This window comes from Bufo bufo, chromosome 2, assembly GCF_905171765.1.
Source record: "Bufo bufo chromosome 2, aBufBuf1.1, whole genome shotgun sequence".
Taxonomy (NCBI): domain Eukaryota; kingdom Metazoa; phylum Chordata; class Amphibia; order Anura; family Bufonidae; genus Bufo; species Bufo bufo.
Window position 1 is genome coordinate 748,812,569 of NC_053390.1, and position 27,108 is coordinate 748,839,676.

The 27,108-nt window shown below is 40.7% G+C and overlaps 1 long non-coding RNA gene across 1 annotated transcript; it reads left to right on the forward strand.

The window, feature by feature from the left end:
- On the forward strand, positions 1–25,521 carry LOC120990289. Its single transcript, XR_005776398.1, has 2 exons — positions 1–65; positions 22,801–25,521. It is a non-coding gene; the product is annotated as an uncharacterized LOC120990289 (long non-coding RNA).
- The last annotated feature ends 1,587 nt before the right edge of the window (positions 25,522–27,108 follow it).

A 27,108-nucleotide genomic window follows, 5' to 3' on the forward strand; every position in this document is an offset into this window, starting at 1 on the left:
CAGTCACATTTTTTGTTTTGATTTCATCATGTGGGCCTTATCACCTGGATCAAGTGCAAAAATTGGTATGTAACAGAAAAGGTGTTTTTAGGGCTAAGATTTAGAAATGGTATAAATCTGTCTTTCTGTCTTACTACTCTGTTTGGTTTTATTTCCCTGCATGCTATTAACCTCTCTTGGGCACCAATATACATTATTAGCATTTTCCGCTACATAATGAAAGTACTCTTTTGCTTGAGCCGTGCACGTCTGGTCTCTCGTGGCTTACTGTAAGCTCATGTGTAAACATCTCTTTTAATGTTAGGCCTGGAAAATGTAACCACAAATGTAATATAGTGTATTTTATTTCAATCAACATTACTATACAATGTCTGTGCATATCTCCTTGTATATGTTTGTGATATCTATTATATACTGTATACCTTTTCCCTGTATATGCTGTATGTTCTTGTTTTGGTATAACTTTTAATGCAAGATCAAATTTGTCCATGAATTGTTCTCGGAAGTCGATGTGGCATGAGTACAACAGTGGACAAATGCCCTTTATCTACCACTGGTATTCGGGAGACACCAGCCAACATGGCTGCCCATAGATAGAACATAGAAATAACATGATTTTTGTTTTCCAAGAGAAAAAGAAAAACTATTTAAAGGGATTGACTACTTTAGACAACCACTTATGATTGGTCCTTTTGCAACATATTCTTTACCATGGGTTTCCTTGATGACTTTTTCCTGTAAGCTAGAACCAGGAGCTGCTTCCAATGAAGCTTCTGAATGTATATGACCTATTGTTTAAATCCAGTGTTTATGTTAAATGTGTTTATAAAAAAATTGGCAATATTATATAGAATTTTCCGTGACACTATATTATTAACAAATACTAACATCCTGCAGTTTACGTGTTGGGCATTAATAATAGACACCAATTCCCATTTTTCAGCTGTCATCCCTTTATCACAGGCAGGATTAGACAGATTAAAACAGGGGTAGGCAACCTCCGGCACGCCAGCTGTTGTGAAACTACAACCACTCCCATCATGCATACTTGTTCTGCTCTTCTCATGGCTCCCACAAAAGTGAATTGACCCTGCTGGGAATTGTGGTTTCACAACAGCTGGATTGCCGAAGGTTGCTTACCCCTGGATAAGAATGATAGATAGATCTCAGGGAAGATGGTTGCCCCATAATCTTGTTCAGGAAATATAATTAAAAAACATGCAATCATAAAATAGAATTATATTAGAAAAAAAACCCATATAGCACCTTAAAGGGGTTGTCTGATCTGGGACATTTATGGCATATCCACAGGATACTGCATAAATGTCCGACAGATGCCGTTCCCACCTCTGGGATCCAAGTCCTTTCTCTAGAATGAGACTCATGGAATGGAGAGGTGGCCACACATTCAAGGCTGTCTCCATTATCTTCAATAGCACTTCCAGAAATAGCTGAGCGTTCTCACCCGGTTATTTCAGACGTGCTATTGAAGTGAATAGAGAGAGTCATGCACCTGTTCATTTCTGGCCGGGTGCAACTCGACCCCATTCTGGAGATAGGAGCGGATCCCAGAGGGGAATACTGCTTTAAAGTGAACTTTTTTCACTGTGCCAGACTCAATTTCATATGTCTGCAGTACATTTTATGCCAACGTACACTCACAAAAAAAATAATAATGCACCAAGAAGGAGTTGTTGGGAGTCAAATGAAACTTTCTATGTGTGACAACTGTACAATTGAAAGGAGGCTTTAATTCCTTGGGCCGCCTCTAGCTTGGACAGGATGAGATGGACATGGCGGCATACAGGTTCTGTATGGTATGCTGCAGTACATTTGCCCACAGACGTTACAGCTGGGCCTGTAGATCCTTCACACTCATAGGTAGCTGAAGCTGGCGTCCTATCTGGTCCCATCAATGCTCGATTGGTTATAAAACTGGTGACCCGGCATCCCAGAGACATTCCTGGAGACATTCCTGGAGACATTCCTGGAGACATTCTGGAGACATTCTGGAGACATTCCTGGAGACATTCCTGGGAAACCCTTGCTGTGTATGGGTGAGCATTATCCTGCTGAAAAATGCCAGCCCTCCCACGAGGGGCAACACATGTCATACCTCCCAAGCGTCCCTCTTTTGGACCCAAGTCCCTCTGTCCCTCTTTGATCCTTAATTGTCCCTCTTTTTGACCTGGGGATTGAATGCATAAATGTGCATTAATACATTTACAAACTATCTGTATGGTTTCTACCTGTACATTAGACCAGAACTTTATTATTTGGTTCAATTTGGACCTTAAAATATCTATAATCCCATGAATGATGTGCTAATATTTAAATGGATATTGAAGCGCAAGACAAAAATTGTCCCAGGGGCTCCACTTGCTGTCAAAAAGTAAAGGAACTTATACTCACCTAGCTGACAGAGTCAGTAATGATGCTTTGGGAGGAGTTAGAGGCGTGGCCTAGTATGAAAAGAATTGGCGTGATGCACGGCGCACATATTGTCCCTCTTTGCCATTTTCCAAAGTTGAGAGACATGACATGTGGCCGAGGGATGTTCTGCGCATATCACTGAGCTGTTAGTGTCCTTCTTCTCACTACTAGGGGTGACCGACTGTCATATGCAATATCTCCCTAGATTATGACACCAACAATTGGGCAATGTGTCACTCCATAGCAAAGGCAGGGTTGAATTGCTCACCACAGAGCCTCCATACTCAAACTTTACTGTAGTGAGAAACCAAACAGAACCTGGATTCATCATTAATGATGATGCGGTTCCAGCCTCTAACAGTCCAGGCTTCACATTCATGACACCACTGCAAACAAAGGCAACGGTGTCTGGCTGTCAATGACAGGAAAGGTAATGGGTGCTATGACACCAAACTTTCTTCTGCTAAGTGCCCGGAAAAGGTCCAGGAGAGACATAGACATGTAATGAAGGTGCCCCCTGTTTGGATGGTGGACAAGGAAACTGTGGAGGCTGCTCGCACTTGTTGATGGATCAGATGATCGGCGGGGGTCCCGGGTGTTGGATCCCTGCCGATCAGATGCTGATGATCTATCCAGAGGAGATAACAAACTGCAGAACCCCTTTAAAAGTTATTGGAACAACCATCCTGCTTCTTTCAGTCAAGTGATGTGTTGATTCTGTCAACTGGGCAACATGTCTTTAAGTGTGTCACAGAAGCATTTCTAACAGTCAACAATCTTTCACCAAGAGGTACACTACCCCAAAGTAGCCTCTGAGAGCCTTTTTATAAGGCCACGGGGAAGCACTTTAATAACCTCTTGTAGCAGGACCCAGTGTCTAATCAGACCACACCTGTAATCATTTGCATATCTACCTGAGACATAACCGTACGCTAAGTTTTGCAGCAATCCGACTTCTATCTGGGTGCGTTATTATTTTTTTGTCAAGGAGTGCATATGCCAGAATTAACGGGTGAACACAGTGTGAACAGGGTCTGATAAAAATACTGCTGCATTATGCACATCATTAATTTTACAAGGCAGATACTCGGCATGCATATTTATTAGCGAACAGAACTATTTTACCATCTAGTAAGCAGTGTTATAGTAATAGCCGTGGGATGATAAATCACACATACACTTAGAGCAGTACTTTTTAATTAGGCTTTTGAGACATCCCCTATGAGAGCTGGGACAAGACTACACAGCCTGGCATTGTTACTGTATCACAGCTGAGAAACTGCTGTGTATTATAGATTTCTAGAAATCCAATGCATTGATACTAGGGGAAATAATGGTCCTATTTGTAAAGCAGAGACAAAGAATACAGTTATAGAATTACTGTCAGACGAGAGAGATGTGCTAGGTTCTTACATCCTAGCCTGTCCCTGACTGACCTGCATGTCAAAAATTACATCCCTTATTTATAACTCCAGTTTGCGGATACAACTATAAGTTTTTTTTTTAGGTTACCTCGCAAAAAATGTACTGTATGCTTGGCCTGTCTCTTTTCATTCTTTTATTTCTTGATTATTTATTAGCTTTTTACGGTGTTTTATATTTTTGATGAACGGAAGAAGCAAATTCTACTAATGTCTTAGCAGAATCGAAAAGAATTCCCTATCCAAAGATATTTCTGCATCTGTCTTTTGAACAATATCGTAATGAATAATCAAAGTAACGGAAATTAGTAATATTTGGTTATTTTTATTATTTTCATACCACTGAAGCCTAAGGCTGAGGTTGACATCTGCTGCTCAATTAGGAGCGTCTGTCACAAATTTCATCACGTTTGATGGAAACTTAACACTGCCTGTAGTCACACAACGCACGTCGTGACGGAACCCAATGGACTCCATTATAAGCCAGGGTTGTCCATTGACATGGTGTCAGCCATGTGACGGATCGGTCACAGCCCTATGGCTTCTGTTCCAAACGTAACCCCCAACGCAGATGTGAACAGAGCCTAAGGTATTTCTTCTGTTTTCGTTCTTTCTGCTCCTATTATCTGTGCGCTTGCAAACGGGTTGGAAGCTTTATGTGAAATATCAACAGTTGTAAGGGTAGGTTCATAAAGCGGATTTTTAGCACGGGGTTTCAGTCCAGATTTGGTGCCGAAAACTCCACCAAATCTGCTCTGAAACCACTTCCCATTGAGATCATGCCACAGTTCATGCAGCCGAGGATTTTTCACGTGTGGTTTTCCAGACCGTGCCAAGAAGGTACATGTCCTTTCTAGGCACGGTAATAGCGTAGGTGCCATGGAAAGATATAGGGACTGCAGCATTCAAAATGAAAGACCATGGCGGAAACTGCAGCAGTTTTGACATGGTGCGAACATACCCTAAATATACTTATTGACGACCATTATGAAATAGATATTACGTATATATATATATTTCCATTCTGACGTCTACTAATCAGGGTAGTCATCAGTCTAATGATTTGGTCTAATTATACCTTTACTATCACAGTTACAGCTGACATTGTTTCTTAGATTGTGATTATATTATATATATTATTATTTTCAGTCTTTTCTATGTTTTTTTTATTTTTATCATTGCATCTGATTATGTTACTTACCTTCTCAATCTCTTTAAAACAGAAACCCGGGTGATTTTTTTGTCTATACAGTCCCTTGACATTTCAGTATTTGGCATAAGCAGGTACATGTGCGTGTATAGTGCGTAGTCACATCTATTTCACAGAACAGAAATGACAGCAGCAGGCTTGATCTTGCTTTAACCATCATTCTAGACATTCTGTAGCATACTTGCACAATATGCAAAGCATTTTAGAATACCTTAGCAAACAGGTTTGATGATCTGTTGACGGAACAGTACGTGACCGTGTAGGGTCTCATGCACAGATATCATAGGGCTCCATAGCACAGCTTAGTTTGGCCCCTTCCAGGTTCCCAGTACATATGCGTTAAATACAGGCAACTGGAAACATAAAGCACAACCAAGATTTCTGACAAATTCACTTTTTTTTTTTTTTATTAAGAGAAAGAATGTTTTAATAAGATAAAATTTAATAAAAAATCACCTACCACCTCACCTACTTTCTCTGACTTCTATGTTGGAAAAAGTGAAACAGGTGCTTGAAAATATGGTCCTCATACTGAACAACACATTTCTCAATGTACACTGCTCAAAAAAATAAAGGGAACACTTAAACAACACGATGTAACTCCAAGTCAATCACACTTCAGTGAAATCAAACTGTCCACTTAGGAAGCAACACTAGTGACAATCAATTTCACATGCTGTTGTGCAAATGGGATAGACAACAGGTGGAAATTATAGGCAATTAGCAAGACACCCCCAATAAAGGAGTTGTTCTGCAGGTGGTAACCACAGACCACTTCTCAGTTCCTATGCTTCCTGGCTGATGTTTTGGTCACTTTTGAATGCTGGCGGTGCTTTCACTCTAGTGGTAGCATGAGACGGAGTCTACAACCCACACAAGTGGCTCAGGTAGTGCAGCTTATCCAGGATGGCACATCAATGCGAGCTGTGGCAAGAAGGTTTGCTGTGTCTGTCAGCGTAGTGTCCAGAGCATGGAGGCGCTACCAGGAGACAGGCCAGTACATCAGGAGATGTGGAGGAGGCCGTAGGAGGACAACAACCCAGCAGCAGGACCGCTACCTCCGCCTTTGTGCAAGGAGGAACAGGAGGAGCACTGCCAGAGCCCTGCAACATGACCTCCAGCAGGCCACAAATGTGCATGTGTCTGCTCAAACGGTCAGAAACAGACTCCATGAGGGTGATATGAGAGCCCGACGTCCACAGGTGGGGGTTGTGCTTACAGCCCAACACCGTGCAGGACGTTTGGCATTTGCCAGAGAACACCACGATTGGCAAATTCGCCACTGGCGCCCTGTGCACTTCACAGATGAAAGCAGGTTCACACTGAGCACATGTGACAGACCTGACAGAGTCTGGAGACGCCGTGGAGAACGTTCTGCTGCCTGCAACATCCTCCAGCATGACCGGTTTGGCATTGGTCAGTAATGGTGTGGGGTGGCATTTCTTTGGAGGGCCGCACAGCCCTCCATGTGCTCGCCAGAGGCCTGACTGCCATTAGGTACCGAGATGAGATCCTCAGACCCCTTGTGAGACCATATGCTGGTGCGGTTGGCCCTGGGTTCCTCCTAATGCAAGACAATGCTAGACCTCATGTGGCTGGAGTGTGTCAGCAGTTCCTGCAAGACGAAGGCATTGATGCTGTGGACTGGCCCGCCCGTTCCCCAGACCTGAATCCAATTGAGCACATCTGGGACATCATGTCTCGCTCTATCCACCAATGTCACGTTGCACCACAGACTGTCCAGGAGTTGGCAAATGCTTTAGTCCAGGTCTGGGAGGAGATCCCTCAGGAGACCGTCCGCCACCTTATCAGGAGCATGCACAGGCATTGTAGGGAGGTCATACAGGCACGTGGAGGCCACACACACTACTGAGCCTCATTTTGACTTGTTTTAAGGACATTAGATCAAAGTTGGATCAGCCTGTAGTGTCTTTTTCCACTTTAATTTAGAGGGTGACTCCAAATCCAGACCTCCATGGGTTGAAAAATTTGATTTCCATTTTTTTTTTTTGTGTGATTTTGTTGTCAGCACATTCAACTATGTAAAGAACAAAGTATTTCAGAAGAATATTTAATTAATTCAGATCTAGGATGTGTTATTTTTGTGTTCCCTTTATTTTTTTGATCAGTGTATTTACACCAGAAAGCTGGCATAAATCTGTTCATCCGTTCATCTCCTGCTTCCTTTACCACAGCATATTATAAAACTGGCTGCCTGCAGCCACCACCAGAGGGCGCTCAGTGCATAGAAATGTATACAGTAACTATTGAAATCAATTAAAGTTGTAGAAACTGAGCTGGCTAAAGATGTCGGTCCCTCAGTGTGGATGGAACAAGGAGCAACAAGTTTATACCTTTACTTTCCAGTCAGAGGTGTCTGTCAATTGCTTATCTCCCTTCTCCTGTACAAATAATTAAAATGCCCATTTGACCTTGCTGAATTGGCATGTACATGGAGTTTTGGATAATATTCAGTAGAAAAATATTATTTATTGTCTGGAAACTATCTTATGTCTATGGCCAACTTAGGCCCCTTTCACACGAGCGAGTTTTCCGTGCGGTTGCAATGCGTGACGTGAACGCATAGCACCCGCACTGAATACACTACCCATTCATTTCAATGGGTCTGTGTACATAAGCGTTTTTTTTTTCACGCTTCAGTTCTGCGTTGCATGAAAATCGCAGCATGTTCTATATTCTATGTTTTTCACACAGCCCTAACCCCAAAGAAGTGAATGGGGCTTCAGTGAAAAACGCATTGCATCCGGAAGCAAGTGCGAGTGCAATGCGTTTTTCACTGTTGGTTGCTAGGAGATTTTTATCACGCGTGTGAAAAACGCATCAAAACGCATCGCATTCACGCAGAAAAAACTGAACAACTGAATGCAATCGCAGACAAAACTGACTGAACTTGCTTGCAAAATGGTGCGAGTTTCACTAAACGCACCCTGAACGCATCCGGAGCCATGGTCGTGTAAAAGAGGCCTTAAAGGGACACTTTTAGCAATATTTTCTTTAACACGTTATCCACCTGCAAATAAGTGAATATTCAATGTATATATATATTTTTTTTTATTTTTTAAATAAAAAGCAGTGAATGTTTTTGTGCATGTAGTTTTTTCAAGTCACTCCATGTATTTTACTTCCTGTCCTGGCTCTTTAACCTCCTCCTTTATTTAGACTTTTAGCATAGCAAATGGCCTCACTTAACTCTCTGTCAGGCCATCACTCCAGCCAGAGAGTGGGGGGATGAGTGACTCGTGGCATCGCACATTACACTAATAGCGCTCTACGTCTCTCAAAAGGACGATAGTGCTGTCGTACAATCTACTATTATAATGACGATTAACCTTCAGATAACAACTTCCCCTCACAGCAGAAATAAACTGACCATGGATTGCCTGTCTGTATAGGAGGTCTTATCATTTTTGTTGACTACTACAGAAGGACAATATTATTTGGCATAGTACTGAGGAAAAGTAAAACGGCAAAAAATCCCCCCCCCCCCAAAAAAAATATTTTCTATGAACATGGACATGATGAAAGTTTATTGTATTGCACAGCCCACAATACCAGACTAGATGTTTATTGTTCTCCTTTTCTTTCTGAGGTTATATTGTAATTGGTAACGGCTGTTCAGGTCACGATGACTTCAACTCCAATTATATTCAGCCCTTGTCCATTTTTTGCCTCCATATTCCACTTTTAATCCAAAAAAACAAATGTGAGAACACTTTCCATCTGTTATAATTAAGGAGGACTGGCTGTAGACTTGTAGATTGCTGCGGTGGTGTCGTGTGAACACCTGGAAGGCCTAGCCCTGTGTTCGCTCGCAGTCATTTATTCTCAGTACATCTGTGTTTCATTGTTATTGGTGCTGGGTATGACTGAACCCAACCTACAGTAAAAAAGACGTAGCTTTAATTCATTTTGATTTTTCCAGAAAAAAAAAAAAATCACCTGTAATAAAATGAAAACAAAATAACATATAAGGAAAATGCCTTTTATTTGCACTGTCCTAAGAGATACAAAAATTGGAGAAGTGTTGAATTCCCATTGATTATATCCATGATCTGTCCACGCTTAGAAACCTTTAGGCTATGTTCCCTGATCAGCATTTGTGGTTCTCAGGCCTTCTTCATGTGTCACCTCTGATATTGGTTCCGAATACTATTGTGGGGGTAGTACCAGTGATATTATAACTTCACTGTATGTTAAAATGTGTTACTGGCCATTTACATTGGGGAAAGAGACACCAGTAATATTCAGCATGGTTCAGTGCCACCAGTGATATTTGACAGTGGACCGTGTCCAAGTTTGGGAACCTCTACTGGTGTGCATGTCAATAGATCTGAACAGGTCGGATGACATATACAATGCAGACTTGACTTTCCTATTGGTCAGAATTTTCTTTGTTTGAGGGTTGATGAGGACAGAACGACTGCACTGAACTATAGAGGTCAACAGGCAGTGGAGCACCTCAAAAATAGAGGTCTACTGTGCACTGAAGCTATGCTTGACAGTGTGTTTGCCTGATAGCTGCAGTCAACAAGAGTCTAGAGTTAGACGATTTATTCAACTTGATGTGACTGCAACATCAGGTAAAGGATGTTAAAAAATGCCCACACTTTGCCCCTGATTTAAAAAATTTCCCTGTGTCCCTGATTAGAAAACTGCAAAATCGGTCCCACAGATTAAAACAGGACCATATTGGTCCACCTAGTTAAGAATGTGCCCCCTGATTGTAAAAAAAAATTCCCACCATTTGCCCTTAAATAAAAAAATGTAATCACAATGCCCCCTAGATGTTTAAAAACCACCCTCCATTTTACCAAATGATTAGTAAAATATATTTTTTCTGCTCCCTGATCTGTGCCCCTGATGATAAAAAAAAATGCCCCCAATACTCCCCCTGAATAAATGTATGCCGCAAACTGGGCCATAAATTATATAAAAAAACAGGAAGCCCTTGCCATGGCAGTCTACAATATTCACCCTTTAATGTTTCCACACTGTCATCCAGCCTGTCTACAGGGGTGTAGCTATAGGGGGATCAGGTAAAGCTGCTGCTTTGGGGCCCCAACTCAGAAGGGGCCCATACAGGAGGAGGACTAAAATATTGTATTGGCAGGGCCCCCTCAACAGTATTATACCACAACATTATATATAGTGACAATGTAGGAAACAGACGGAGTGGCTGCCGGGCCTCGTCTGACCATCCACAGGAGTGAAAGTGGGCCCAGTCATTTCTAGTTAGGCCACTGCCTCTCTACTTGTGGTCTGGCACCTGTGGGGACGACACAGATGGCACAGTCATGTCATTGTGTTGCCTGCATTTCAGAGGAGACTAGTAAAGCTTCTTCTTGTAGCTCTGCCGCCTCTATTGTATTCAATTGTGTCCGCATTGGGTCACACATAAGGCCGGCCTAAGTGACATTCATCCTCGAGAAGGAGGGAATACGGACAGCTCAAATTGGGTGTTTGCCGTGAGACTTTTTACCTTTCACTTCTTCACTACTCTACACTTTCTTAGTTTTAGCTCAGTTTTAAATCACGTCATGACTTGTCTGTGATGCTCATGCCTGTAGGAGATGGCATATCTTAGTTCTCAGAGTTCTCACATTCTTTGACAATCCTCATGTATTAAAGAAGACTCTCACTATGTAAATCTGTTAACCTTTGCTTCTTATTATCTTTTCCTTTAGTAATAAGATATTAAAAAATGCATTTAGTAAAGAAGGAATAATTCATGTTCTTTTTATCTGACACTTTCTCAAAAAGTATGTTCATGAGCACTTTTCCTCAAAACTTTGCACAGGCAAAAGGAAAATAAAAATGACATTTCAAACCCTTCATACACACTTAAAAGTTACAGAATAGGGCTGCAGAGAAGCTAATGTAAATTTTGAAAGTGTCTTTATAGAGGACCTTTCACCGCTCCTGACCTGCCTATTTTAATAGCTACATGCATTCCCCACGTACTAACAATTCTGGAGCATCTATTCTTATGGCTCTATGTTGTGCCATTAATTTATTATTTGCACTAGAAGTTATGAATGAATTGCTATTAGCCTCCTGGAAGGGTACAGAGGGGAGGTAACCAGTTGGGGGGGTGTACCTGCACAGTCTGAAAATGGCAGCACTGATTGGATAGAGTCATTCTGTGCAGGTACACACCCCCAACTGGTTACCTCCCCTCTGTACCCTTCCAGGAGGCTAATAGCAATTCATTCATAACTTCTAGTGCAAATAATAAATTAATGGCACAACATAGAGCCATAAGAATAGATGCTCCAGAATTATTAGTACGTGGGGAATGCATGTAGCTATTAAAATAGGCAGGTCAGGAGAGGTGAAAGGTCCTCTTTACTTCTAAGTTAAATTAATGAAATATCATAAAGGAAATCAAATATATTTAATACATGTATGGACATTTCTGGAACTATTTTGCCCCGTACAGTGTCCATCTACTTTGGGAAAACCTTTAATATGTCACAGAGACATATCAAAAGTTTTCATTGGTGGGGGTCCAATCACTGAGATCCCTACTGATCGCTAGTACGAGGAGAGAGAAGCACTCCCATAGTATGCTGTCTTCTCAGTGCAACAGACAGGCTCAATAGAAAGTTTTTGGAGCTGTCTCCTGCAGTGACTAGAGTGCCCACACTATGTAAGAGCTTCTCTCTCTTCATTCTACCAGTCATGGAGGTCTCAGCACTCAAAGCTCATGGATCAAAAGTTTTGATATGTGGATATGACATATTAACATTTTTCCCACCGGAAAGTGTCATTTTAAGGATAGGGCCACACGATCAGGTTTCCTGATACAGTTTTGGAAGCCAAAATCAGGAGTGAATCATAAAACGAGAGACAGTACAAAGGACAGATACAATGCCTACTCTTTTTGAAATTCACTCCTGGTATTGGCATCTAAAATCAGGAAACCTTAATGTATGGCCGTACCCTGATTCTTAATTCTGTTTTTTCACATTTTCTTTATATTTCCAAAACTCTAAGTTTTAATATGTTATTGTATCCAGCAAAGTCAACTGACATCAGATTTCCCCACAGCGCCAATACTCCTGTAGGGATAATAGAGGCAATTTATACCACTTGATGAGCAATTTGGTGCTCCTGTCAACTTTTTACTGGTAAGATCATTCGCAAATCATCGGAGCAAACACTGGGGCTGTTTTGTTGTTCATATTTTTATCATTTGAGCTGACAAGTCATTATTATTAACCTTCAGTTTTTGAATTTCTGGACATGTTAAGGAATTTAAAAAATATATATCACTAGAAGATTTTTTGAGCTGATCCAACAGCTAAATAAAAAATGTGTGCAGCTTCATAATCCTGCACTGTAATTGTTTGTACAATTACGTATAGACTTGCTTGGCGGTACAAATTTTGCTAATGACTTACCTGACTGGGAAGATTGAAGGTACTTTTCAAGACACGGATGACATTACATCATAATAGTGTCTATAAAGCCACCAATTAGACTTTCTTTCCCAATGTTATGAACTCCAACAAAAGATTGGAGCAGCTATTAGCTATTTTTTTATGCATGCCTGGCTAATTTTATGAGTTGTTTTTTTTTTCATCATATATGTTCCCTCAGTGGAAGTCTTTTTGACTCCCTCCCCTGCTATTCTACCAAGTCACATACTCATGAAAGAAAATTCTGAGCTTAGACTCTTCAGGATCCACCATAGCCATAGCTGCTTATCGTCTTCTTTTCCTCTCTGAGGATAAGATCACTTACAATTCAGTGTGAAGATCAAACCCTTAAACAAAAGCTGCTCTATTTCAGTACACTGTTCAGATTCTTCGTACTTGTGAGCTCTTCCAGGGCATATCTTCAGTACTAAATTCCCCCGATGCATCGTAATTTACTTATTGACTAGTCTTTATAGATTCATTAAAATATTAACATTCGTAGAAACTAAGTGAAACCATTTTTATATGGAACTATATACTTTCTTGGAAATTAATTGAAGCAAATCCATTTTTATAAGTAACTATATACTTTTAAGCTTCAAAATTAATTGCCTATATGAAATACTTTTACAGAAAGGCCAAGTGTAAAAATGTCTCAAATTGTAAAAAAAAAAATAGTGTCATGTATTCCGTAAAAGTTTAACTATCATTACAGCAGAACTGACAGAATAATAATTGTAATGTGCTACTTATGTTCTTCAGAGTGCACACACAGCTTATGCTATGTGTTGGACATTGTAATGGCTGAATTGTCTAGGTTCTGGTGACATCAGGTGCTTTGCTAGCACTTGGCGATGGGCGCTTGTGCCCTGGGTCAGTTGCTTGGTGCCATCACAACATTCAGTTGTATCTGTGTGTCCCCGACTGCCAGTGCACCATGGTTCCTCAGGTGTCCTCAGAGTCTACCAACATCCTTGAGATATTTAGCCTATTCTACTTGTGTAATGTTAAATGTAGAACTTTCCACAATACTTAATTGTCCACGATTCACCTTTTGGTTAAATTCCCCTCTACACACAGAGGGACCAGAAAAGGCAACTATTGTTACCTGCTCACAACCACTTGGTTCTGGCTCTGTGGGTCCCAGGCTGTCTTTACTGCACTTTTGCTCTTGCATGTAAACTTCCTGCATGGACCGAGTCCCGTGCATTGCTGCAGCCATTTGATGGGTCTTAGCAATTACGTGTCCCCAAGAAGCTAGGGAAAACCACTTTAATGGAGAGAGAAGACAAGTTGCCAGACACTCCTGGTACCCTCACTCTCAGTACCATTGCTAAGATTGAAATCTATCATACCCCTGAATCTGCTGTATGGGAACACCCCGATACACACCGATTGCTAACAAATCCTTCTGATATTGGCAGACCTTGATGACATTAATGGACAGCCTCACAGGCTCAGATCCAAGAACACAGGTCTCAAAAAAATAAATTCCCCCCACTGCTTGTCAAAAGGTGGCTGTACACATTAGATATTTGATGATTTTGCTGAGACCGGACAGGTATTTATTGTGTATGTGGGTCTTCTACTGTTCCCAGATGGCAGGTGTAACGGGAAAGAAGGGTTAGTCAGTTGAATTTCAACATGCCTAATTATTTTGTTCTCAAGGCCGGTGTGAGGCAGCAGCTTTCCCCATTGACAAACTTTCCCCACATGCAAGCTTGGCCAAGTTGAGAGTGTACATGTATAGGGGGAGGTCAATAAAAATAGCTGTCGGACCACAAAAACATTTGGCTACAAGTTATCTAATGTGCATAGTCAGCCCAAACCATGTCACTTTAGCTAAGTTCCAGCCTTTGGTTGTTCAAAACAGAGAGGTTTTGGAGAAACTGTACACTTGTTTTCTCTGGAAGACTATATATCATGTATCCGTATTGATCTAGAATGATAACCCACAGAGATGAGAGACAAGCAAGCAATCATCCCCACCCCGTCATAGCCCCCACCACTGCCCTGCAGCATTTTAGGCCAAATCTTAACACTGAGCATAATCTGTAGCTAGTCCAATGCTTATATATTATTGCTAAAATTTTACATTTATACTTTAAATTTCCCCTGTGATCTGAAAAAAAAAGTAACATAAAATGGAATTGAAAAAGGCAACTGATACTTGAATCCCTTTATTTGCACTGTAAACTTTATCACCGGCGAAGATGATACATGCCACCCTTAGAGTATAAGGTCACATATATTTTTATCACTATGAGATAAATTTTCTACTAACATTGGAAAATTGCAAGCTCTGTTTGCTTTCTGCTAAGCTCCACATTACATTATTTATTAGGGTGTGGAAATCAGCAGCCAGATGTCATAAAGTATAGCGCGGGCATACCGCAGCGTAAAAATACACACTTCTTCATCAATAAAAGCACAATAACAATGCGATCCAAACATTAAAAGATGAAAGTTTGCACAGCAATGCATTATTGATAAGCCATGTTAAACTGTTTCATAGATGGACAGTTCATTATTTATATGATTTCGTGGTTGGTTTATGATCTGTGCTTTGTCTTGTAGTGATCATAAATATGAAAGCGATCAACTTGCATTATTTAGGCCAAGATGTTTCACTGCTGATCAGGGTACATTGATCTTTTCCCCTAATATTCTATTCAGTACACAGCATATTCATATTTCATAAAGATGTTTATTCCATTTTACATACAACCAGAAAAGAAATGCTTCCTTCGTGTAAGCACCTATACTGTGACCTCTCAATATCTCACAATATTCATTTTTTTCTGGAAAAAAACAATATTAGAAATTGAGTCCATATCCATGGAAAACTAGTAACTGGTTCTAAAAAAAATCCCTAAATATCATCCAAAATATAGGCAAGCAAATCAAGACCATAGATGTAAAAATCAGGAAGGGCTGTGGAAATCTTGGGTATCCCTTTCTCTGCTGAGGACAGAAGTTTCTTCAGGGTTCTTTATGGTAAAGTGGCACCACACTCAACTGATGTCAAAGAACCGCTTGGAAGTAGAGGTGAGCAAATTGAAAGAAATCAGAAATTGAACCTCATTTTTTGAAAATTCTGATTCTAACTAATCTAAATTTTATCTGATTCGATTCTTGACAATCAAGGAGAGAGACGAGAGGGAGACATATAGGGAGAAACTTTTACAAGCAATTGAGGCACTTTTGATTCAGGTTGAATTCATTTGGACCTCAATCAAATCATCCAGCCGATTCGCCGAATTGGATCCAAATTAAAATTTAAGATGTTTGCTCATCTCTACAGTACCATACTGTTCCCAGATATCAACCCAATGGATTGGAGAGTGTAGGGAGGGATCAATGTTATATGTATTTTCTATAAGGAGTGTCTGTCGGCAGGTGATATACATAGCCTTCTATGAATGCTTGACTCTGCTAGTTTTGAGATATTTACAAAATCACATGTTAAAGAATACTTCTGAGGGAAGTTTTTCTTGAAAACTAAATGCTAAATATTGTCCTTCTGTAGCAGTTAGCACAAGACCATCTGTATAGATAGGTAACCCATTGTTACTGCTGCTGTGAGATGTTATGTTATCTGAAAGGTAATCCTCATAATGACAGTAGGTGTAGAATTGGGATGACACTATGAGAGCTCTATTGCTCTCTTGATAGACCTAGATAAAGATACCCACAGAAGAGCATTGCATTGCTTAGTGTATTGTATGATGTTTTAAAGGGGTTATTGGACCCCTGAAATACCCCACCATATGCCCGGGCCCCTCACACACAAACAACTTACCTGGCTTCCCGGCATCCGCATCACTTCTGAAGCCCGCGAGGCCGCCGCTGCTCCTCCCCGTGCGCAGAAGAAAACATCCGGTAGCGCGCGGGGGGGAAGGGGGGTCAGCCAATGGCAGGCGGTGATGGTTGTCAAGCCTCCCTAGCATCACCCGCGATGCTAGGGAGGCTTGTCCCTGTCTCCGCCTGCCATTGGCTATCCCCCCCTTCCTCGACACCAGATGTTTTCATCCGTGCACGGGGAGAACAAGCAGCGGCCTTGCGGGGATCAGGAGCAACGCGGGTGCCTGGGATTCAGGTAAGTACATTGTGTGTGAGGGGCCCGGGCATATGGAGGGGCATTTCAGGGGTCGGATAACCCCTTTAAATGAGTCACTATGGAGAGCCACAGTGATAGTGTGACTGAGAGAGGTAAACCAAACTATCTGACATGCTAAAGAAAACCAGAAAACCATCCACCATTTTTTTGTTTAAAAAAAAAATACATAGAATATGCACATATAGACTGTTAATATGTGATGATTATTTTTTTTATGGTAGTCTCCCTCTAAGGGTACGGTCACACATGGAATATATGCTGCAGACTTTCTGTAGTGGATTTTCATGCAGAAAATCAGCAGCATTTATATTAGCAGCAAAGTGGATGAGATTTTAACAAATCTTATTCACACACTGCAAACATTTTCCACAATAACTTGACATGCAGTGTAGATTTTAAATCCTCAGCATGTCACCCTTTGTAATGTAAAGACAATTCCCATCTTGTAAAGTGGTGGCCCCTCCATCAACCCTGAGAATAAAGTGGCTGTAGATTTAGGATAATACCACCTGATGCGAAGGGGACTGCAGTGCAGCTCGGTTCCAGTGAATGGACTGGCTGCAGTTCCCTGAACTGTTGGGTGGTAGGGATCAGCAGTGGTGGTAGGGGCTCAATGCTAAACTAAGGCTGCAGCTCTTTCCTCTTAAAATTGGTGGAGGTCCCAGAGGTAGGACCCCAATGATCATAAAGTGACTTAGCCATACCCATTAGATAACTGTAGGTTGGCATCATCTTTCCCAGCTGGATCATAAACCTGTTATTGTAGGGAGCAGAGGGTAATAAGTCATAGCCACTAACTGTGGCTTATATAAAAAGAGGTTGGCCACTTTCTCACTAATTGTGAACAATGTCTATGCAAGATGTCTATATGGCACTTATTAATATAGCCTTGTTGATATTTTGTGCTGTTTGATATATTTCATAAGCCATGTCCATGTAAGCCATGTAAGGGCTCTGTGCCTGTGCTGCGGACCGCAAATTGTGGTCCGCAATGCACGGGCACGGACCATGGGGCAGCTGCATGTGGATCGCGGAACTCATTCACTTGAATTGGGTCCGCAATCCACATCTGACGGTCCGCACTACTTTTTTGCGGTGCGCAGGCACAGCCAGAAACACCACGGAAGCACTCTGCAGTGCTTTCATGGGGTTCCGATCCGTGCTTCCGCACCGCATCTCCAGGTTTGCAGACCCATTTAAGTGAATGGGTCCGCATCCGTGATGCGGGGTGCACACGGCCGGTGCCCCATGTATTGCGGACCCGCCATATGCGCATGTGCGTAAGCCCTTAGGCAAATCTTCTGTGCTGTTCATATAGAGGTCCTGTCCATAAGATGGCCTCTGATGGCCCAGACACATCACTAAGCCTCCTCCATTCAAACACACTGCACCTGCACTAAACTCCCAGCAGTAAAGTGCAGATGGCAGGTCCAGTGTATCTCAATGGAGGAGACATCACATGGAGGTGATTTCCCTGGTCACTTGCCCTCCATCAACAGACATTTTTATGGACAAGACCTCTATGTGGACAGCACAAAAGACTTAGCAAACAAGGGGGGGGATACCTTGTGAAATATAGAAAATGGCTCAGAATTTCTACAAAGGCTTTGTTAGTGCCATATAGTCATCTTACAAACACATTGGTCAACAGTAGACAGAAAGTGGACAACCCCTTTAAGGGGCAGAAAGGATCCAGTATTTTGAAATCCAATATGCCGATCCTTCTTTTGCCAGGTGACCGTCAGGCTGCTGCATACATATTACATCTCTTTAATGCGTATAGCCAGCTTAAGTTTTGATGGAAGATAATAGAAATAAAAGTCAGACCAAATGCTGCACTAATATGTTACATTTGTAATTTTCAGCACTGATTGTCACGTCCGGTCTGCCTCTTACTTTGTCACTCAGCAAAAGCACATTTGTTGTCACATCTGAATTGAAAGCCCTATACCAGTGTTGTACAAAATAACTCTTATACAGTATAAGACAGTGCCTTTTATTAGAAAAATAGGTCCTCGGGCTCATGCACCTGGGTGTATTGTGTCTCTGTGCATATAGAGTATACTTAGAGCCAAGGATGGGACGCAATCACCACCTTGAGTCTATGTATACAGCTTCTGCACGGAACTACGATACAGCTTTGTACCAAGAGATTTAAGACTCATTGCACATGGCAGAGCCCTTTCATGGAGGTTGTATGACGGACCATGGAGGTCCAATGACTTACTGTATATGATTATTTTTTATATTCAGTGGCACAACAATAACCTTCTTATGCCTCCAAAAAAACAGAGCCATGTGGGTTCCCTGTTACGTTAAGGTCCGTCAAGTTCAACCTATAATCCTATAGTGTTGATCTAGGGGAAGGTAAAAACTATTATTTGGATGCTAATTGCCGCATATTAGGGGAGGAAAAAAATACCTTAATATGGCAATCACAATAAATCCCTGGATCTAAGACTCATTTCCAGAAAGCTAGTACCTACAGTATATCCTGAAATATTTTTACATTGAATAAAGGCATCCACCCCCCTCTAGAACGTGTTCAATCAATCAGCCATCACAACCTCTTCTTGCAGAGAGTTCCAAACTCTTACTGCTCTTACAGTAAAGAATCCCTGTAGATATTCGTGAAGCTTTATAATAGAGAAAATATAAAGTAGAGATGAGTGAATTGATTCTAATGAATTTATACTGCACTGAAGCTGAAGCCAAGCCTCTGCTCTTGGTCTGATAGTGGCTCAGGCAGGAAATCGTCAGGGCCGGGCCAAATGTGTGGCCCTGTTAATCTAGTGGCAAGTAGGTGCTTCTTCACCTGCTGATAAGACAAATCAATTCACTTATCTCTAATATAAAACATTTGCATAAGTGATATTAATCCTTTTAATCCGTTGTTTACCAGTCAAGATGCTAGTAATCGTACCATCCATAGTCAGCATCCTTTGATTTCGAAGACCATATTTAAAGAGAACCTGTCACCACATATTGCAGTGTAATCTGCAGGCAGCATTTTAAAGAGCAGGAGGAGCTGAGCAGATTGTTATATAGTTTTGTTGGAAAAGAATCAGTACAATATGACATTTATACATTTAGATCTCAATTGTGCACGGGGGAGGTGTTAACAGTGATTAATATTATTCTAGGTAATTGTGTATACAGGGATAGCTGTCCATCACTGATAGTTGTACCCTGTGGTTTTATCAGTGATTGATAGCATCCTCTGTGTAAGTGTGTATAAAGAGATAGCTGTCAGTCACTGATCGTTGTACACAGGGGAAATGTTATAAGTGATTGATAACATCCTCTGTGTAAGTGTGTATTTAGAGATAGTTGTCAGTCACCGACAGCTGTACGCAGGGGAGGTGTTATCAGTGATTGAAAGCATTCTCTGTGTAAGTTTGTGTACAGAGATAGCTGTTAGTCACTGATAGCTGTACACAGGGGAGGTGTTGGCAATGATTAATATCATTCTCTGTGTAAGTGTGTATATATACAGAGATAGCTGTCAGTCACTGATAGTTTTACACGGGGAGGGGTTATCAGTGATAGCATTCTCTGTGTAAGTGTGTATACAGAGATAGCTGTCAGTCACTGATAGCTCTACACATGGGGAAGGTGTTATTAGTGATTGATAGCGTTCCCTGTGTAAGTGTGCATACAGAGATAGGTGTCAGTTACTTATAGTTGTCCTTTGGGGGGGTGTTATCAGTGACTGATAGTATTCTCTGTGTAAGTGTGTATACAGAGATAGCTGTCAGTCACTGATAGCTCTACACATGGGGAAGGTGTTATTAGTGATTGATAGCGTTCCCTGTGTAAGTGTGCATACAGAGATAGGTGTCAGTTACTTATAGTTGTCCTTCGGGGGGGTGTTATCAGTAACTGATAGTATTCTCTGTGTAAGTGTGTATACAGAGATAGCTGTCAGTCACTGATAGCTGTACACGAGGAAGATGTTATTAGTGATTGATAGCATTCTCTGTGTAAGTGTGTATACAGAGATTATTATTATTATTTATTATTAAAGCGCCATTCATTCCACAGCGCTGTACATATGATAAGGGGTACACATACATAATACAGACAATTGCACTAAGCATAAAAAAGACGAGTTACAAACTGGTACAGAAGGAGAGAGGGCCCTGCCCGTGAGGGCTTACAATCTACATGGTATGGGAGAAGGACACTGTAGGTGAGGGTGATAGCTGTCAGTCACTGATAGTTGCACACAGGCAGGGAGGGGTTATCAGTGATAGCCGTCTCTGTGTAAGTGTGTATACAGAGATAGCTGTCAGTCACTGATAGCTCTACACATGGGGAAGGTGTTATTAGTGATTGATAGTGTTCCCTGTGTAAGTGTGCATACAGAGATAGGTGTCAGTTACTTATAGTTGTCCTTCGGGGGGTGTTATCAGTGACTGATAGTATTCTCTGTGTAAGTGTGTATACAGAGATAGCTGTCAGTCACTGATAGCTGTACACGAGGAAGATGTTATTAGTGATTGATAGCATTCTCTGTGTAAGTGTGTATACAGAGATTATTATTATAATTTATTATTAAAGCACCATTCATTCCACAGCGCTGTACATATGATAAGGGGTATACATACATAATACAGACAATTGCACTAAGCATAAACAAGACGAGTTACAAACTGGTACAGAAGGAGAGAGGGCCCTGCCCGTGAGGGCTTACAATCTACATGGTATGGGAGAAGGACACTGTAGGTGAGAGTGATAGCTGTCAGTCACTGATAGTTGCACACAGGGAGGTGTTATCAGTGATTGATAGCATTCTCTGTGTAAGTGTGTATACAGAGATAGCTGTCAGTCACTGATAGTTTTACACGGGGAGGGGTTATCAGTGATAGCCGTCTCTGTGTAAGTGTGTATACAGAGGTAGCTGTCAGTCACTGATAGTTTTACACGGGGAGGGGTTATCAGTGATAGCCGTCTCTGTGTAAGTGTGTATACAGAGATAGCTGTCAGTCACTGATAGCTCTACACATGGGGAAGGTGTTATTAGTGATTGATAGCGTTCCCTGTGTAAGTGTGCATACAGAGATAGGTGTCAGTTACTTATAGTTGTACATGGGGGAGGTGTTATCAGTGACTGATAGTATTCTCTGTGTAAGTGTGTATACAGAGATAGCTGTCAGTCACTGATAGCTGTACACGAGGAAGATGTTATTAGTGATTGATAGCATTCTCTGTGTAAGTGTGTATACAGAGATTATTATTATTTATTATTAAAGCGCCATTCATTCAAAAGCGGCGGTACATATGATAAGGGGTATACATACATAATACAGACAATTGCACTAAGCATAAACAAGACGAGTTACAAACTGGTACAGAAGGAGAGAGGGCCCTGCCCGTGAGGGCTTACAATCTACATGGTATGGGAGAAGGACACTGTAGGTGAGGGTAATAGCTGTCAGTCACTGATAGTTGCACACAGGGAGGTGTTATCAGTGATTGATAGCATTCTCTGTGTAAGTGTGTATACAGAGATAGCTGTCAGTCACTGATAGCTGTACATGAGGGTGGTATTAAGTTCAGAAAAAGCAGAGGTATAAATTACAAGTTTTCCCACAAAGCTATATATCAATCTGCTCAGCTCCTCCTGCTCTATAACTGATGGTATAGTTATGCTTATCGTATTATGTCTTATTTATATATAGATATAATATAGTCATACCATTTTACATTAAGAATACAACTTTGAATTTCCTAGATTTTTGCAACCTTTTTGCAATTTTTACTTCTACGTTTTTTCATGTCCAATATGTGTTACTAGTTATTTAGGCTGATATTCCTTTATAAATCTGTTAGTTGTTGAAAACATTTCTACATAATTTCTTCATCTGCTGGCATTTGCAATGCAGTCCTTGATTTTGTTATCCTAAATTGTTCTATCTGCTGCCGGGTAATTATAATTTATCTGCAGCTAGGTGCCCTATGTAACCTATTGACAGGCAAATACACGGATAGGCATCTTTTCATTTTGCTCAGTGCAATACATTTTACCTTTAATGATGCTGGAAATACCAATGCTATCTACCACAGCAAGCAATATTTTTTCAGGTGTTTATAATTTTCATATCATTTTGCCAGTCCTCATTCATTGGGGATAATTAAACTTGAAACTGAAAGACCTCTATTTATCCACAGGTCACTGCACACTCCTCCTGTGAACCTCAGCTGCGATCTTGAAAAATATCTGTCATAAAGAGCTAGAAAATGTGATTGTGGGACAATTTTGCATAGAGTCACTCTAATAAGTGTGTATAGAGCGACTCTGCTGGCTAAAAATTATGAAAGAAGCTTCAAGTGACGCGCATCGGAAACACTGGAGAGCCTTGAAAACCATTTATATATACATTTAAAGACATGTAAACTGCTCTTAAAGTATTAAGTTCATACTTGCCTTATTACAAAAATGAATTTCACAAAGCAAGACTGTGGAATACCTAAGGAATCCATCGTTTGGTTAAAGTATGCATTCAAAAAAAAGGTATGCTGTATGTATAAATGGTTCTATTGACCGTTCACTCTTTTTTTTTTTTTTTTCCCTGAATGCTTATAACTTTTTGTGATATCTGAAATGTACAATGTTACAAATAATTTGTTAATTGTCATGTACTTTCCATGCAACCGTTGGCTAAACCAGGAAACGACGAGGACTTAAGAAGGAACATTTTTATTTTCTTAAAAAATAAACCAATAAAATATATTTATTATATAAAGATGAATATTTATTATAGATATATAAGAAAAAAAAATCAAAAAAAAATCAGAGCTTTAATTTAAAGCTTGAAACTAATGGTGTTGCAGAAAATAAATAAATGCATGTCTACACTCCAAACAGAATTTTTCAATTTTTTGTATTTTTTTTTTAAATAATAGCAACTTTTTGCTTGGCTTAAACAAGTGAATGCACTACCGATAGTCACATGATGTATCATTAGCTAGATCATATCGGATATACCACGGGCAGTCAGTTTGAGCTTTCTTTATTTTACTTTTTGCTAAGAATGGTACAGGAGGGGTTGGTGGTCAGTTTTATATAGGTTCAATATGGTTGGGTGTTACCAATCTATAAGTATTTATTTTCTGGCAAGAGGAAAATGTGAAAGTTTAAGTTTTCTTTGAAATTAAATGGGTAGCCCAGAAGTGGATTTTTTAAATCAGAACGAGCACCCTACTTGCCCATAGCATGTAACTGGTATTAGACCTCAGGTCCATTCATTTGAGTGGAGATGAGTTGTGCTCTTTCGGGCCCTTTTTTCTATTCCTGGACAACAACTAGCGCAATCAACTAAATGAGCACGTGAAGAAATGAGAGTCCCACCTTCCTAACTTTATAGAAATGGAGCACAGGAAGGAAGTAAGGATAAATAATTCCATATCATAGATCATATATTAGAATTTACTAGCACAGTACAAAGCTTTTACAAGAACAGACTTGAAATTTCCTCTAAATATTCCGTATGCATTTCTAATGCTTATTGGACATTGCAGACAAATGTGTAAGAACATTTGGCGCGGAGAGTCTGAAATACAAAGTTAGAGGTGTTGAGTTCAGTACTTCCTACAGTCTATAGAAGATGTCAGAACAATTCTGCCTTTGTTTTGCCGTAAACAATCTCATTTGCATATTCCACATTTCCCGTTTGTGACTCCAATCTCATCTTCACAATTAGTCATGGAAGTCTGGCTAATATGTACCTGCAAAATGATGTAGTGCCTCACATAGGAAAACCAGTGCACACAGTAGGCACTTCTTTCATGCCATGTGCATTAAATAGCTGTTTGCTGCTCCTGGGTTTGGCCAACAGCTATCATTCCTGACACCCCTCCCATCCCCTAATGAAATTAAGTATGCTATAAAGTATGCTCTTATGTCAATAGGGAGAGGGAACAAACTGCTTTTGGACACTTCCGGCGGTGGCTTAAAAAGCACGATTAACCACATTAAACCATATTGCCTGGTAGAGTTCGTTATGCTTATTAAAATGATACCCTGCTTATGCTTCTAGGTAGCAGAACTGACATTTTCATTATTCTGCTAAATAGCTATTTTGAGCATCAAGGGGCTGGCCAGAAGTATTGGAGCACTGCTATCCTAACACCCATCTCCTCGGTGCACACCTTCCTTCCCTCTGTGCTCTCTGCCTTCCACTGGGATTGACGTGGTTAGACATCTCATTTAGGCCTGTATTATTGCTTCTGCGCCAAGTAACTGGGCGGTTGAGCACTGTATCTGATGCCGCTTCCCAAGCTCTAGCCCTGTCAAAGTGGGTAGTGGGAGTGCATAGAGGGGAGTGAAGAGTGCACAGAGGAGATCAAAGTTAGGATAACAGTGCTCCAAGTCTTCTGGACAGTCCCTTGTTGCTCAGAAGATAATGCTTATATCTCAGGATTGCTGCTACCTAGAAACATACTGTAAGTAAAGTATTGTTTTATTCAGCAGTATCAACCCTATCAAGCAATATGCCAGGCTTAATATGGTTGATCATGCTGACACATGCTCCTTAACTCCTAGAAGAACAAATGATCCAGGGCGCTGTGATGGATCCTTTTACCCATACACATTAGATAGTCGTCGGATCCAAAAATGGCAAAAATTGGCAGGTCCAGCCACCTATAATCTAGTATCTATTCCCAGCTTTATCTAATACAATGACAGCTATCATCTGTTTGTTTGCATTGGACAACACCTCCCAAAAATAGTGTTAAGGTGCCATACACATTAGATGAATGTAAGCCGAACCTGATGATTTTGTCAGGACCGGCCTACTATCTAATGTGTTTGGCGGTGACCCAGTATAAGGGCCAGATATGTTGTATTTCAACATGTCCAAATCTATGTTCTTAAGGGAGATAAGTGATGGCTACAAGTATCTGAAAGCAACTGATTCCCCTTTCCCTATTGTGAATTCATGCACACTCAACTGACCTGCTGGCGCATGTGAATAGTGGGGTCAGGAGGCATAACTGTGGGCTGAAGAAGCATTCAGCCAGCCGCTAGCTAAAGTGTGTGGCCAGACTTATTCTGAGACCAAACACTTAATTTCTTTAAAAGTGCACTAAAATGTATCAGTGGTATAAAGGCTACATTAAAAGGGTTTTCCAGGATTTTTATACTGATCAGTGGGGGTCCGACACTTGCTACCCCTGCGGATCAGCTGTTTGAGAAAGCAGTGACGCCCCTGTGCATTTTACCAAGTACTGCTCCGTACAGATAGCATAGTGGCTATGCTTGGTATCACAGCTCAGCCCCATTCAATTTAATAGGGCTTAGCCGCTCCGGGGCCACGTTACACATGAACTACATGTGTCATCACTCAGCCTAGGAAAAGCAGAGAGAAGGCCTCAGCGCTCACAGGAGAGCCACTGCCTTCTCAAACAGCTGATTGTGGGGGTCCTGGGTGTCAGACCCCCATCAATCAGATACTGATGACCTGTCCTGAGGATTGGTCATCAGTAAAAAAAAATCTCGGAAAACCCTTTTAATAATCTGCGAACTGCGCAATCACTGGGGCAAATAATCATGTGTCCTAAAATATTTGAGAATGTATATTTTCTTAGTTTTATACTAATTACAATGATTTTTATTAAATGGCACAATGGGGTGCAAATGAATTTCAAATTACTCAAATTTACAAAAATACAAAAACTTTCCAAAAACCATATTGCAGAATTGTTTAGTGTTGTACTGCGCTTGTACTCTACTAGAAACAGGGTGTAACTATGGTTAAACGACACCTCTATCAGTAGTTACCAAGAGATATTACAGATCATTAGAGATGGGCAAATTTCAAAAAAATTAGATTCCAGTCCAAATTGGCTTTCTAATTTGCTTGTGGTCCAAATAAATTTGAACCCAATCAAGATGCTTCAATAACCCTGGAAAAGCCTCTCTCTCGCTTTCTCTCTCTCTCTCTCTTTATCTCTCTCTCTCTCCCTTTCTTTCTCGATTCTCCCAAATTGAATCATACAACATACAACAAATTTGTTACAATGAGAACTTTTTTGGAAAGTTTGATCAGATTTTTGAATTTTAGAATTGTTCCGGTCATCTCTACAGATCATGATATGATATATGGTCAGGGGAAAGGCCCAGGGGCTGAAAAGAGCTGACTATGTTTAACTTTCTCACAGATCATGGATCATGAGTAGAGAGCGTATGTAGAAGATCTTCCCAGGGGGTGTTTGCATTTTTAGTCCAGTTGCCCTGGTACTGCTGTTTAGGAACACTTTTTTTTCAGAACAGGATAAGTACCTCAAAGGGTTTACTTAACCAATAATTTTGTCTTCAAACTGACTTTCATTAAAGCCATCAAAATATACCTGTTATGTTGGACCATATTGGAAATATGATTAATATCAGCTTTTTGACATTGGATGTAGGGCTAGATTATATTCTACCTATCAACATCAATGATTTACATATGATTTTCCTAATACACTGGGGAA